Source organism: Corvus hawaiiensis, chromosome 10 (genome assembly GCF_020740725.1).
Source record: "Corvus hawaiiensis isolate bCorHaw1 chromosome 10, bCorHaw1.pri.cur, whole genome shotgun sequence".
Taxonomy (NCBI): domain Eukaryota; kingdom Metazoa; phylum Chordata; class Aves; order Passeriformes; family Corvidae; genus Corvus; species Corvus hawaiiensis.
The window spans coordinates 20,664,853-20,679,144 of record NC_063222.1 but is presented as its reverse complement, the minus strand read 5'-3'; positions in this window follow the sequence as shown (position 1 = coordinate 20,679,144).

The following is a 14,292-nucleotide window of genomic DNA, read 5'->3' as shown; positions in this document are numbered from 1 at the left end:
TTCAGGCTTCCCAACCCTCTGGGCAGGTGAACTGCTCTTTATTCCCTCTTCTTCTACATTTGTGTTCCTGCAGTCAACTGCTATGGCCATTCCTACCTCTCCCCACTCAGGAGTCAGAGGGTTTTATAGGCTCATTTCTCTTGATTTAGGTATTTGAAGAAGAACCTTAAGGTAATCCTGAGCATATTGGAAGGTAAAAATGATGGTGCTTCTTATGGATTGTTATCACTGGGGTTTGGTGCGAGGATATTGGTTTAGGAGTCAAGAGTGGTAAAGATCTCTTTTCTGCTCCTGCCTCTGACATTGTTGAGGTCAACTCTCTTCATTTCTTTCCTGTTTTCATTTGCCAACAGAGGTAATTCTAGAGACCTGCTTTAGTATTAAAAGCTCTGATGAAAAACTTTTGAAAAAAACCTCAGTATTATTTTGTCAATGCAATTGGGAACTTTACACTTCTGAAGCACCTCATATCCAGAGAACTAGAGCTGAAAAAGAAAATGAAGAATGTTTTTATCTATTATTGAAATAGCATAAATATTACTGTCACCCTTGAAATTAAGAAGAATAATTTGAAATGCTTCCTAGCACTGGGCAGGAATTGGGCAAATGCACAGATGCCTTTGGAAATCAAATCCAGGCAGAAGGGAAAATACTCCCTTGTTGTACAGAAAGGAACTGATGTTCATATGTTTGGGAATTTACACAGATCCTCATTCAGTAAGGCCCAGCGGCAGGAGCCACCTGCGGATACGGCTGGGGGCACACAAGAGGACGGGTATATCCTCTACATACCAGCTGTCCCTAGCAAGAACCAGTCTCCTCTTCACCCTCCTCTGAATGCCACAAGCTCGCTTTTTAGTTTAATGATCTTTAAAAAAAAAATTGGTTTATTTAAAAGAGAAAAACTTCCTGCAAATAATTAACTGCCAAAAATGACCACTTGGGAGATTTATATTGATTTATTCCTCTCTCCACCAAACGCTTCTGTTCTGTATCTTCCACTTACTACATTATCACTTGTCTATTTTGCATATTGGGGTTATGAATTTGCCTTTTCAGCTGTCTTAGCCTATTTGCATATCTTGATTGTTGATAAAAATATGACAAATTGTTCTTGGCAATGGGAGGGGAAGGGTTTTAATGATAAATGGGCTTTGAACTGCAAGCATATATTCCACACTTCCTATGAATGCCATCTACTGAAAAGCTCATTGCAGCCTGACAAAACATTTTTCTGGATTTAGCCTTAAATAAAAATCTAATAGCCATATTAAATAGCAGAGGTTCTTTCCCCTTTTCATTTTTTTTTTCTTTTTGGCAGTTTTCCTCACTACTTTTCTTTCTTTAAGAGCTTTCTTTGACAACAGGACAGTGCCCCAGATTTCTCAAATCTTAGAAAGCCTGGAAAAGGTTAATTGGAAAAGTCAGGGTTGCAGTTGGATAGTTAGTGCAGCTGTATTCTCTCCACTGCTTGTTAACATTTTCTCAGTGCCTCCAGGCCCCACAACTCAGTGTCACTGCTGTCGCCAGTGCCCTGACTGTGAGTCCACTCCCCAGCCTTGCTGGCTCCTCATTTCTATACACTTCACTTTGCTGAGCCACTCCGAGCTGGCGTCATCCATCCAGTCACAGCTCTCTAAGTTTGCCATGTGCACTGACCCCGTGCTGACCCTGAACCATGATACAAACTATGGGATTGTAATTAATCTCTAATTACCCACAATACCTCGCTGGGTATTCAGCCTGCTGTTCAGTTGTATTCCTAACCAATTCAGTCATCAGTGGAGCATTCAAATTTGGTGCAGCTCAGTGTTTAGAAACCAAGGGCTTCACTAATGTTGAGTGGCTGGGCTACTTAGAGGCCTGTGTCCACCTTGCTCTGCTCCTGCAGGGCTCTCTGTGCAGGCAGGGCAGAACCAGGCTCCAGCTCCAGCTCGGCCAATTGAGGGTGCAATGCTTGTGTTCATGTTTCACCATTCAAAGGACAACTGAGAAGGCTGCGTGTGACTCCAGTCATTTATCTCTGTTAGTCCTTTCTTTTGCAGCTGGCGTTATTTCCCCTGCCAGGGGACAGAAGGACACTGTCATTGAGTAAGCATATCTTGCTAGAAGGCATCACTGTTTTAATTTAAGTTGTATTCCTGCTTCTGGCTGGGTGATCGGATCTAGAAAGAATAAGTCGCTGGGAATATGCCCTGAGGATTCTGATGGGGGATAGGGAACCAGTGCTAGGGTTGTGAGGTGGGTCCTGCTCTTGAGCTCCCAGCTAAATTCAACCCTTAAGAGGAGACATTTGGTTTGGGCTTGACTATAGGAGCTGCTTTGGACTGTAAATTCAGTTTCACTCTGGCAATCCCCCTGCAACAGGATCTTCCCCTCCTTCTGTGTACAGCAAATGCAAAGCCATTATGCTGCAGGCCTCAAATACTAGATGGAGCACTCAGGAATCAAAGCACTGTGTAAGAAAAGAGAAAAAACCTTACCTTCCTGATTACCATTGCCTCTGCTGGCAAATTCTTTCCCCAAGTGTAGCTTCCCTATTATCTTCTCATGTCTCAAATGGTTTTCTTTCCCTCCCTTCCCATACTTTCACTTTTCTAGCTTTCCCCCTGTCCTGAAGTGCTTCTCACATCTTCTCACTCATCCTTCCATTCTCCCTCCACGCCAAAATCTCTTCAAAGTTTCATAGAGCCTTTCTTGGAGATGGGAAGGAGTATTTTAATAGTATATGGTTTGATCAGAACTATCATATTTGTTAAAAAATTGAGAAGCCCTAGTTCCAGTGACATACTTGTCAAACCAGATCAAGATTCAGTGCAAATTGGTGTAGCCAGCTACCAGCTCTGACATCCTGGGGCAGAGCTGGAACTTCAGGACTGTTCTCACTCCCTCTCGTGCAACTGGTGTTTCTCGGTTTCTGTGTTCCTGACTGGGTGACAGACCTGTCCCTCAGCTCACAGGGATTTACTGGGCTGCTCTGGGCACCACCAAAGAGAGCAGCCAGCTGCTGGGTTCCACTGTGAAAACTAGAAAGAAAAAAATTGGCACAGAAAAAAAATTCAAATTGCTTTTTAGTGGAAAATTCCTAATTTTAAATGGAAAACTAGAAAATATATCAATCTCTGTTTTGAACTGCTTAGGCTCATGCCTGGCAGTATTAGCACTGCACTGGGAAGCTATCTGTCTCAAAATCAAAGTGTCTTGAGAAGCTTTCTGACCTCCTTTGTGCCTGCTAAATGCAATATATATGCTTTCAAATATAGAATTTTAATTTTTCACTATGAGAAAACACATCTGGCTTAGAAATCTCAATATTTTTACTTATTTATGACTTGATACAAGCTCAGCCTTATCCCTGACACTGGATCAGTAGTAGCAGTGTTTCTCTATGTGACAACTCTTCCATGCCCAGTATCCAGCAGCCGCCTCAAATCTGATGTAACACTTGCTGTGATGGCTTTTTTCTCTTAAGTTGTCATGACATATGAAATGATCATGTTAAAACCTGCCTAACTTGTTCAAATATTATATATGGTAAACCTGTTCTCTACCAGCAATAACTTGTACTCCTTTCCCAGTTGTCACATGGGAGATGTGTGAGTACCAGAGAAATCGTTGTACCAGACATGCTCCACATGTGTCATTTGACTTGGTTTTATCCTGGGAGAGGGCTTATTCCTTAAGTATTTAACAGAGCATTTAGGATGAGAAAGATCTTGTCAGCAATCCCACAAAGCCTTCACCTTGGTTGTGTGACAGGCTCACCCAGGGTGAGATGCTGCCATCGACCATTAGGCATGTAATTATGGTAGCTGGTCCAATTAACACTTATTTTTCCCACTGAACTAATATTCCCAGTGTCTGAAACAAAGTGGGTAATTAAGACATTGCTTCCATCTACCTGGGGCATCCATCCATTGTCTGTTGTCCTATTCCCAGCTCTTAGGAACACCCTGCACCTGTTGGCACAGTTTGCCCTCATAATGTCTTCTCCTCTACTTTTAGACCTTTGCTTCCCACACCAGGTGCTGGCAGCATTCCCACCTGCAGGACATGGCAAATACTAATGAAAACAGCTTCAATTTTTCACTGAACATCTTTTAGACTTCCTTTCTTTATTCGCAACACTATAAGATCTTAGTATTTTTCTTTAGAGGCTGAGTGCCAGTAAAATTCTTGGATTAATGAATAAAAATTTCTGCTTATGTTTACTTTGGTAATTCATGAAATTAAATGACTGCACCTGCAGTTGAGGTCCAAGGGATAATCATGTCCTAACAATAATTATCCCTTTTTTAGTGACCTTTAGATACCTTAACCTCACTTTGGAAAACAGATGAGATTTACCAGTGAGCCATGTGGATATATGTTAGATGGAAATCCTGGCTGAATTTAGGAAACTTATCTCTATTTCCAAGCCAAACCTTAAAAGAATTATAGCACTATTAAATAATCTACCCATTTATAACATACAAATAAATGTTTCTTTCTTTCATAATTTAAATTGATAACTGACTCAGTTTATGATACTGATGTCCTAGAGATTGAAGGAGAAAGAATTAAGAAAAAAACCAACACCCAATATTTTTCATCACACGGTAATGCAGGCATCTGATAAAACATAGGGACCTGTGATTCATATTTGGCCTGCTTTTGACCCTTGAACTTTGTAGAGTTATGAAATTTGAACAGCAGTATTTGTGTATTTAAACAGTTGGTTTTGAAAAGCCACATGAGACACACTTATTACTGCCTTTTTTTAAAACCAGCTTTCTCATTTCTTGCTCATACATTTCTCTTTTTGTTTGGGCAAATTTCTATTATCACACTCCGAGGGGTTATTGAGTGGCACTGAGAGCCGTATTCTATTCTGGAATCATTTACCAGAGGTATGACCTTGGGGAGTAAGTGGAAAGTTACTTCACCTGTGTTAGAAATGGGCACAGAAGTGAAGTAAATCCCAGCACAGAAGCTGGATGATGAGGTAACTACCTATACACACAAGAGGGCATTTGTGGATCTGTGGTGCTATTCTGGTGTTATCAAATAGACAGAAATTACTCCATTGATATGGAATGGACCTTGTAAATCTGCTTATTTTATAAAAAAGTTCCTCATGAAGATACAGTGGTGGGTGGTAGATTATTGCTGAGAAGCAATATAATTTATTCTTTTACTCTGTTTAAAAACAAATCTTTTCTTCTTTTAAAGCTTCTCAGACACTTTCTTCTTTTTCTGTTTCCTCTCAATGACAAACAGAGGTAGTTCCAAGTCTTATGTTTTTGAGTAGCTTATATTCTCAGCCCTGAAAAATAGTTAAAAGTCTGTTCCCTAGAATTTAAGAAAGGATGCTCTTGTTTTGGCAGCCATTCTCAAATGCTCATGGATATGTTTACTTCTTCTAAAGTTAGTTGTCCTCTTGGACTTGGACTTCTTGGTCTTACGTGGTGTTTTGGCTCACAGGAGGAAGTGGAAGGTTATTTTTATTGGTGTATACTCTACTGCAATAGTCTGATTTTTCAGTTGAGGGCTTGAAAAATGATCCGTTTTAGGAAGGTTTGCCTTTCCTGAACTCAGAAGCAGGAATGGGAGCTGGGAAAACGTGGACATACTGATCTGCTTATTTTGATTACTATGGTAGTAACTGCTGTGGTGAACCTAAGACTGTCTACGTTTCCTTTATATGCCTCAAGTTTGCAAAAGGACCTTGATCAACCAGCAGAATACAAATGGCAAATTCCTACTGATCAAGAAAAAACTAATCTTCACGTTGTAATGAAAGATATATCACATTTCATGCAGCTGGTGGGGAAAAGGTTAAGACAAGTCTGGAGGGAAAAGGGAAATACTCCAGCTGGCTGCAGACAGCAGGTATACAAAGCCTTATCTCTCAGAAGAGAGGTGCTCTATTTAGGCGCTACAGATTTGTAGCAAGAGCCTGAACAGCAGGATTCAGTGCAGCTCAAACCAAAGGAAGCTACAAAGGTTTATTAAAGGGTGACTCTGAGATGCACAGAGAGCAGGACTTCTCTATTAAAGATAAAACCGAATGCAGGAAAGGGTGGTTGGAGTAAACCTTTCCACTGACCTTTATGGCTTGACAAGGCCGCAAGGAGCCAGATATTATCCTTTGGACTTTTTCACTGGAGTTTCCAGCTAAATATTGTCTATTCCAACAGATAAATTGGGTTAAAACTCAAGATTGTAAAGGAAGAACAAGCAGAAGTTTACTTTGGGGGCTAGAAGCATCAGTGAAAAGCTGTGACCTAATGAGTCAGCCCTGGTGATCACTGACAAATGTAGTTCAAAACAAAAGGAAAAATATCCTCATTTTTGTGTTTGTCTTATTTGGTTTTTTGCAAGGTATTTCTGTTGCAAGCACGTAAATTTGGGGTTTGTCCCCATGATCATTTCAGCGGCATTTTATATAGCCACTGAAAGGCTCTTCTGTCATATTTTCCTTTTCTCTTCTTTATTGATTTTTTTCTCTTTAAGACTTTAATTCACTCTTCAGTTGCTACAGTTAAGAGAAAAATTCTGTAGATCACATAGAGATAACATTCCAGCCAACACTGGGTCACTCACACTCACACAAGAATACAAGCTTCCTGCAGACAGATAGTCCTTTCCTGCTTTTCAGGCCTTTTTGCTCTGTCTTTTCTTTTTTTTTTTTTTCCCTCCCTTAGTATTTGGGTCTTAATCTTTCTTTAGACTTATCCTTCATGCTGTGCTCATCTCAAATGTACCAATAATTGCTGCTACTTAGATGTGGTTTGATCATTCTGTGCATTCCTTGTTGAAACTATCAGTGAAACAAGACATCTAAAATATGATTCTGTAGAGTTACAGTAATATTTTGGGTGTCCGAAATCTCTTATAAATTGTTCTGTACAGAGTCAGTTTTCTAAAGGAAAAAATGACAGCAACAAGCCAACCCTAATGACATATTTCAGTGTAATGCTGTAATTTTAGCCCCTGCCATGAACTATTGCAGTTGTACAGTAAAGTATTTTGCTAGTAAATGGTGAAATGATTTCCAGTAAGACCCTTTCTCTTTATTCCATCCTTCCATCAGAAAAATTCCCATCTTGCTGATTCCAATGTATTAAAAAGAAAATGCTCATCTGAAGCACATTAGACACCATGTGAGTGCCCTGCAAAAAGTAAATAGTAAAGACAAGCTATTGTAGTTTCCCACTGTTTATTTTCAGATGTTTTTGAAAAGGCAGAAGGCAAAGGTGCTTTTTGCCTTGAAGTGGGTGAAGTGTCCCAAGTGCATGATCTGTTTATTGGTATTGGTGTTTTCCCTTGTTCCTGCATGTGTGCACAGTAATGTGCAAACATATTTAACAGCCTCTGCACTAATAAGCCTTTTCCTAGGAAGCCAAATATCTTTTGATAAGGCTTTTTTCTCTTCCCTTTTCTCTGGTGCCCTGTTTCCTGCTTGCTGGAAGTCTCCTCCTTCAGTGCCCTTCCAGTTTCTCTTTCTCATTTCAATTAATTTTCTAGTGGTTTTCTTCTGAACTGGTGGGTGCATTTCTGTGGCTCTTCATGGCTGACCAGCTTCAGGATCTGTTGCCATCAGTCATCTGCCATCTAAGAACTTGTTAGAGGATGAGGAAACCAGGAAAAGATGGTCAGTGGTGACACTGATGGTGGGGTCAGTAGGACCTCAAAGCACTGCACAGGCAGAGGGCACTGGAGGGAGGTCAAGGATTGAGACAACAGTTTCCAGGTCCTGTGGGGCCTTCATTTCCAAACTTGGGAAACATGAGTCAGAACTGAGCTGTGGAGCACAAAGCCACAGAGCCTCCATGGCTGGCAAGTGTAGACCTGGAAACGAAGATGGATAGAACTCTAAATGGTTCTTTGTTTGATGCTCATGCTGAACAGAAAATGAGGAATCCATTAGCAGGTCTTTCTCCTGTCAAAAGAAACAGACTTGCACTTGCAGATTGCTTTCTTTCTGTGCTATCAAGCCACTCCATGGTCAGGTTCTGCAAACCTGACATTCATCTATCAATTTAAAGTGGGTTTTTTAGAGGCACTGTAGTATTTGTTTTGTGTGTGTATGTGTCTGCTTGAAAGTGTCTCGTTAATATATTCTGACCCCATCAAGCAACTCAAAAAAAAATCCAAAGTGGAAAATGTCTTATTTTCGGTTTATTTTGAATTATTTTGAAGTTTGTCACTAGTTTCACATGACAATGGGGCTTTTGGAGTGTTTTTTTTGTCTGTGATGATTTATCAGAAAGACTAAATCGCTCTTACTAGGCACAATGTGAAAAATGTGCCAGTGGAGAGTGGACCTGGGAGGTTCTGATCTCATAAGGGGCAAGAACATCTCTGACTCTGAGAAAACTCTCTGCAGTCCTAAGGATCCTGCTGAAAGCAGTAACACTCCTGAATATGTAAAGGATCCAGGATCAGATGAGTAATGTCTCTAGAAACAAAAAGTCCTAAACTAAAGAATTTTTTTTCTTCATGAGATACTTTATCCAGCATAGTAAAAACATGTATATTTATAGCCTAGATTACGCTTTGTTTTGTGGGATGAAAAAACACATTTTAGAGTTGGCCCCTTTCCTGAACAGATGTTACTGGCCTTGGTGAATAACTTGCTCAAGCATACGATTGAACAGAATTGAAAGAGAATTTTTGCCAAACTCAATTCTGACTAAAACTGAAATCTTTCACCACTTTTCTTCCCTCATCGTACAGGCTCTGCTGTTCACTTCATCCTGATCTCTGTCTTCCAGCTGTGCCTGTTCATGGGTTATATCAAACCCTTTGGTTTTGAACTTGCATTATTCTCATGCAAGAAAACCTGTAAGCAGTTTTTTAAAAAAAGTATAATTCTCCCTTGAAAAGAGGACTGTCAGGGTAACATCAGGGACTTCAATGTTTCTCTCTCACTGATTTCTCACATCAAATGTGTTTATTTTGCTGGTGCAAAGATGTTTATTTCTAATTGCCACTGCTTCTGGCTCCAGCTGGCTTCTTTCCTTGTTGCACATTATCACCGGAATTTAAGGTTTTACAGGTCAAATTAGACTCACAGTGACATCTGTGCCACCCATTGCTTTCAGAGAGACTACCCAGGTGTGGCTGAATGCAGTTGGATAAACCATCCTCTCTGTGCAAGAGGGGACAGACTAGATCTCCTTTTCTCTTGGTCTTGATGGATCTGTGGTCTAAAAAGTCTCTAAAGAAAAGAAATTAATTTTTTGTCCAAGCCTACACTGAACTGGGAGCAAGAAACAGATCTTTTAATTGCAAATTAATTACAGTTTTTATTGAGGTATCACTGAGTCTGAGAAATAGAAATGAAGTTTTGTGATGAATGTGACCCTGGGTATGACACTTTTTCACTCACTCTTATAACTGCCTCCCTCAATGCCTAAATTAACTGGGCACTGCCTAGAAAACCCAGCTGTGTGAGGACATAGCAATGTCAGTGTCAATGGTGCCTTTAAAACTGAGACCATTCACCTGACATATCAAAGCCCTCCAAGAAGTTGGTAAGCAGGTGTGATGTCCTCGGCAAAGCCTGATTAGGTAGGATGCACATTTGCTCTTCTGCAAGACTGTGAGACTCTTGTGCATCTGGTTTCCCATACAGAGAGACAGGGAGTAGGTTAGTGGGTATTTACACAGTTCCACACTAAGCCCTTGAGCACACAGATGCAGGTCAGAGTACATCATGATGCAGTCATTGAGATGCTGTTAGAAGTTAGATTCTTAAAAAAAAAGTAACAATGACGTACAAATAAGCACCTAGATTACACATATAAGATAAAATATATTAGAAATCAGCATTATCTACATAACTCAAATTAAGAATGCAGCTGGCTTTATAAATGGTTTAGTACATACTTCCTGACAAACTTGATAAATAAAAGTTTTGAGTATTGCTAACTCACTGCCCAGTGGTTATGCCTGTCTTTGACAGATTTTTAAATACTGTCATTGATCTTAAATACTTCAACAGTTTTAGGATTTGCTTATCTGTGCTGTAGCCACAAGTTTCACTGAATATTTTCCATGGTTGAGTCCCTTTTTTCCAGCTTCTGTAGGTTTGCATGCAGTGCAATTGCATCTGCTTCTTGGGGTTAGGGAGGCAGCAAGTGCGGCTGCTCTGCTCATCAAAACACATTAGTAGAAGTATTTGAAAACACCAGCACCATTTTTTTTTCCTTTCTTGCTGTGTTGATACATTAGGAAACACACTCTGTAAATCTCTTGTTTTAATTCCTCTTTGGAGAACAGTTTAGTGCTTAAAGAAGCATTTGCCTGCCTACATTGCTATTAATGCATCCCATTCTTAGAAGAAAGTAAAACCTTCCTGAATTTTAAGGAATTTGAAGGTTTTATATTCTTAAGATATTAAGTCCATGTATTAAAGGTATGCAAGCAGATTCTCAGACACATTCACACACTCAGTTTGCCAAAAGGATCATCTGTGTGAGTAGTTCTTTGTTTTCCTTTCTGTGATTGTACAGGTTGTTAGAGCACTCAGACTGATATTGGCAATAATTGAAAATTCTTCACAAATGCTTTAAATCTCAGGGGCTGGATTCTTCTTTACTGACTCCAGTCTTATACTAGAATAGCTGCATTTGGTTCAGTACACTACAGATTTAAATTGGGGAAGTGCAGGGGAGTAGGGGAATGGAATCACATTTCCATATGTTCTGTTCTGATATTTAAAAAAATTACATCAGCTGTCAGATTTTTGAAGTCTTGTCTGCTTTGACCATCTGTGGCACTGATGAGAATACATATTATGCAGGTCCCTGCTGGCTGGTGCATCCTCTTTCAGGCTGTCATTAAATATCCCTGTGTGCTGCCATTTATACTGTGAGCATCACATGTATATACAGAGAGATGCAAGTTTGCAGGGACTCTTTTGTAAGCATGTCCTGGATGAAACATCAGAGATTACCCAGCCCACTCTCTCCAGCTCCCCTTAGTCAACTACCTATTGCCATAATATTTTCCTTGGGGGAGGAAAACAAATTTATCCTTTGAAAAAGTGTTGTACAAAGCAACACAGGTTCTCCACCAAGAGAGGTCATCCATTTGCTTGTTGCTTGCCATGTTCTGGGTGCTCTGCTGGGGACTGGGGTCTGCTCCCATTGACCCTGCAGGGCCTTGACTCCTTTTCTATCAGGTTTTTTGTGGGATTCTCCCCACTGACCCCCAGCATCTGAAAGCTGGCTGTGGAATCTAAACTAGGCAGTGAGGTTGTTTTTTATTGATGAAGAGAAACAGATACCTCTCCAGGGAACTTCATCTCATCCTAAGATACATGTCTAAATAGCTGTGGTGAACTGCCATTTCTGAGGTTTTCTCTGTACAGCCACAGATTATACAGGGAGCAGAGTAGCTTAGACCAAAGGGCTGATAAGAGGAAAGATGACTGCATGCACCAGCAGTCACAGTGGCAGCAAAAAGCCTCTGGCTCAGGATGGCAGAATTTTATACCCAGAGTAAACAGCTTTCAATTGCTATGTAGGCAATGACAAAACTCCGGCTGTCTTTGATGGAAGCTGCTATAGGTCCTGGGAATTGTTACAGCTGATGGGGAGATGAGAGGTGAGAGAAAAAGAATTTGCCCACATTTGAAATGATCTGTAATTCAGTAGGTTGTCAGGAAACCTCTATTTCACTTCTGAGTAGCTGGATTGTGAAGCAGAAGTGATGGTAATGCACTTTTAAGTGAACATGAAATATGCAAAAATGGAGTTTAAATACAATGCAAGAGTTCTGACCCCTTAAGATATGGTGCTTTCTGTACAGTGAAAGGATTTTGGTAGAAGTCAGTGCATAACAGCACTTAATATCAGGCAAAAGATTAATAAAATGCTGCTTCCCGTGCTATTGAATTCTTTATCCCAATGTACTGTGGAGCAAATCCAATGGGATGCAATCACTGAAGTGGACTCTATCACTGTGCTGAGAGAAGCTCTTTGGTAGAGGCTGACGTAGCACAATGCCCCTGCTCTGACAGCTTTGCATTTCCTCTGCAGTGGCTTCACATTTCCACCTGAAGCTTCCATGGCTTTCATGAGGTGGGAGGATTTACATCCTGATATGACAGTCAAGGAACAGAAAGTCCAAGCAGAAGTCACAAAACAGCAAGGCCACAATTCAGTCCAACCTCAGCTCATTCCATATCTGTGCTCGTTTTTTTAGGATCCATCAGGAAACTGACGGCAAAGCATTTAGTTTTTCCCCTGGGTCAATAAAAAAGTACTTTGCCAGTAGCAAAACTGCTCAAAGAAAATATTATCAGGCACAAAGTCCCCTGTCATCCAGGAAAGAGTAAGTCAGTGAGTATCTTGAGGCAGTCTGGCCTTAGCTTGTCCTGGTATTTGTGATACTGAGAAGGCAGAAATCTTACTTGTCTCACTCCTTTTGTTCTGACTTTTTTTCTACATTATGTACTTGCTTGAATGATGAAACCAAGTTATTTTGTTGTTGTTCCTAATTTTTCTCTGTCACACACAGCAAAATTTCAGTGTCAACACCGTTAGAAAATGCATCTCTTTTTTAGGAGATAAAGTAGCTGAGAGAATTATTTCCTAAAGCTTTGCACTTGAACAAGTGGACAGATTTTTGGTCAAAATAAAGCTAAATATTTCCTATTAGTATTTTAGCGCAATAATCTGGGCAATAGCAGATCTGGGCTAGCTTTAGGAAATTGTTTTCTTGGAAGTGCCAGTCCTCAAACAAAACAAGTTTGCTTTCATACAACATTTTGGAAGATATTTCTTCATATCCTGTGGCAAAGTATCAACTTCTGCTGTCTGTTGATTCAAAAATTAGAGGTATGCAGTAGTTGCTGTGGCAACAGAGTCTCGTTTTACCCCTCTGTTCATTTCCAACCTGTTACTAAATTACTAAGCACGGGAGGGATGCATCAAAGAGCACCTAGAGACACTGCTAATGTAATGAAACTGAGCCTTCATCTACTTAAAACATGTTGTGTCAGCTTGGAAATAAGACAGGTGATTTCTTTACCCCCAAAAGTTGGCACTGTGTCAGCCTCTTAAAGTTTTAAAGTTGTAAAAACAAGGTCTACGCACAAAAAAAATTCCTACTATGGAATTTTTTGATACGTTGTACTTGGAAATATTAAATTTTTTTGTTAGCAAATTGTAAGGTACCCTTATCTCTTTGCTGATTACAACATCTGTCAGGTGTTTTTACTATTTTTAAGTACTTCAGTCAGTATTTTCTGTGCATATGTCATATAATGGATGTGTGGGTTTATAGCAACTATTGCAAACATTGAGCAGTATGATTAGTCCTTCAGATGGGAAGAAACTGTGGATGGGAATCTGTGTTATGGAAGGCATTACTTTGCAAATTTAAATTTTTCTCACATAACTTTCTGCAGGGCACTTTCTTAAAAGAAAAAAAGTTAGGTTTTCATTGGTCAAATAGAGGATTTACCTCTGTGTTGCACAAGAAAATTGGTTTAAATATTTTTACATGTAGCAACACTTACAGCACTACAGGAAACACCTAAAGCCGTTTGGGGCTCAGTACCAGGGAGCAGGGATTATCAAATTTGTTGGGTGCCACATCATTGTGCACAGTGCAGCCAGGGCTGCTGGCAAGCCCCAGTGCCCAGAGCCCCCCGCAATGACAGGAAGCAGAATCCTAAGAGGTATCTCCTTTGAAGCCTCACACCCTATCATACAAATTCTTTTTATACACTTTGGTTTTAGCTAGGAATTCAGTCTCAAGAGCTTTCATTCTGCTTTGAAGAAACGGTAAAATTAAGGAAAAAACTTATTCTTCTGGGAAAGGATGCTGTTTCCAGCATCACACCATGAGATCGGTCTGGCTCCCTGTTTTTCAAGCAAAGCTTTCAAGGCTAAACTCTTGCCCCCTCGTCTCTTAGGATAAAATGGGGAAAGATAAAAATCATAAGGCTCAGGGCTACTGCTGGCCTACCCTGAGCACAGAGTCTCATCTCTGGCATGACACCTGCACCAGGCACTGTGGGCATCCACAGTGGCCTTGCCAGCACTGCAAGACACTTTACTCCTTTGACTCGGTGCAACAAGGTGACAGCAGAGTCTCATCTGGACACCCCTCTGTATTCTAATCCTGGCTTATAAATACTTTTGCCATATGTTACATAAGTTTCTGAATTACTTGTGTGAAGTCATGTTTGGCCGTGATTTGAGAGGTTCTATATGTAAGAATTGCCTTTTGATAGTGTTTTTCCACAGCATCTGTAGACTATTATCAAGTGGTAGGAGACCAACTAGTAAG